At 41.6% G+C, this 1,972-nt stretch overlaps 1 pseudogene; it reads left to right on the top strand.

Moving 5' to 3' along the window:
* The first annotated feature begins 366 nt into the window (after positions 1 to 366).
* LOC149187507 (F-box/kelch-repeat protein At1g15670 pseudogene) lies at positions 367 to 1,078 on the top strand (annotated as a pseudogene).
* Positions 1,079 to 1,972: the final 894 nt, after the last annotated feature.

The raw sequence follows: 1,972 nt of genomic DNA, 5'->3' as shown, positions 1-1,972 counted from the left end.
TCTGTATATCAGAGTTTTGTTGATCTGTTCTTTGCTCATACTCTCAATTCCTTTCTACCACAAGATTTTCCCTACTTTTCTTTATCTTTGCTCATACGCTTCACAGGTTTTTACCGCAAGATATCCCCTGGTTTTCTTTTTGTTCACTCATATGCTTCACTAGTTTTTACCGCAAGATTTTCCCTGCTTTTCTTTATGTTCACTCATATGCTTCACAGATTTTTACCGCAAGATTTTCATCAGTTTTCTTATGTTTTGCTCATTCACTTCACTGGTTTTTATCACAAGATTTCTTGTTGTTTCGAGAGCAATATTTTCATTTTTTCTTCTTAATTCAGAGTAATTTGTGAATTTGTAGTGGAATTAATGGATATTTTTCCCAATATTCCAAACGAAATCGGTCGAGAGTGCTTGCTCAGAGTCTCTTACAAGTCACATGATAACCTCAAAGTTGTTTGCAGAAGCTGGGAGGCTATGTTCAGTAGCCCACGGTTCTACGAGAACAGAAAGATCTCTGGGACTAGCGAGTAGTTTATATGTTTGATTCAGGCCCTTCCTTAAGGGGAGTTGTTTGAGAAGAATAAGTGGCAAGCCACCGTGGCTTATGGGTTGACTCTATATGACCCTCTGCAGGGTGCTCGGGATCAGCTTCCTTCAATTCCCCAATTTTCTGATGGGATTCGCCTCTTCTGTGAGTGCGTTTGGGTAGATCAGAAGCTGGTTTTGATTAGGGGGATGGAATCCCTCCCACTGGGAGGAAATGAATTGTGTGTTTATCTATGACCTCAGGATGGGTAAATGGAGGCGCAGAGCCGATATGGTGAGGGTTCGATCCTTCTTAACCTGCTCTGTTTCACCTAGTGGGCTTATATACGTCTCCGAAGGACACGACAGCCATAAAAATGCTCTGCGGGTTGCAGAAGCATATGATGTTAAACGTGACAAGTGGGAGGCTTTGCCTCCTATGAACCAAGAGCGACACCGATGCTGTGAAGTGTTCTTGGATGGAAGATTAAGTGTGATAAGCGGGTATTCAATAGAGTGTCAGGGTCGAATCCAGAATAGTGGGGAAGTGTAGGTATTCACAGAGTCGCAGGGTCAAATACAAAAGAGTAGGAAAATATTCGATGATGATACAGGCATTTGGAGCATAGTGGAGAATATGTGGAATATTGGGGGATGTCTGAGGTTGTGCTTAGTTGCGTGGGGACAATTGTATTTATTCCATAACTAACAAGTAATGTGATATAATGGTAAGGAGAACATTTGGGAAGTGGCGGCAACTCTTCTTGATAGCATGGACGTTCCTACCTGCGTGACAGTGTGGCTTGACAAGATATTTTTGAGTGGATCTACCAGCCATTGGGGTGAGCAGGTGTTTTACATGTTGGAGAGCCATGTTAAGTGGGTTCCCGTTGAAAGGCCACATGATTTTGTGGGATTTGTTCAGAATGATGTAACTTTGTAGATGTGACCATGTTCTGCTCCGTGCAGGAATTATGTGAAAATATGGATGTTTCACTATAAAGCAGTTGCTACCACAGGGCGCAATCCTACGTGGGGAATGAGCAGGATTTATGGAAATATTCATATTTATACCGTTTCCATACCAGACAATCAGGATCGGGATCAACCCTTTGACTCATCAAGGGTTAAATACTTTTGTGCTAGCCACAGTCCGAGATCTTACTCATAATAAGTATATCAATTACTTAATAGGAGGTATAGTTGCCCCACCGTCGCATGGCCTAGTATACTTTGATTGTTATCCTAATTTTTAAGTCTATGTCTTTGATGAAACAATAGATTAGATCCTGCAGTTGCAGATCCAAACTTCATGGTTTGATATGCACAAGAAAAGACATAACATAGCCATACAATCCAGAGGATGTTTCCGGCACACAAATACCTTATGGCCATCCATACGCCATACACCCAATCGGGATTCAAAATCAAGTGTTGTTGTTCTAAC

The sequence above is a fragment of the Pinus tabuliformis genome, chromosome 3_1, assembly GCF_031772625.1.
Source record: "Pinus tabuliformis cultivar Carrire ecotype Pingquan chromosome 3_1, CPIR1, whole genome shotgun sequence".
NCBI lineage: Eukaryota > Viridiplantae > Streptophyta > Pinopsida > Pinales > Pinaceae > Pinus > Pinus tabuliformis.
The sequence above is the reverse complement of the archived record's forward strand: the minus strand, read 5'-3'. Positions and strand labels throughout refer to the sequence as shown.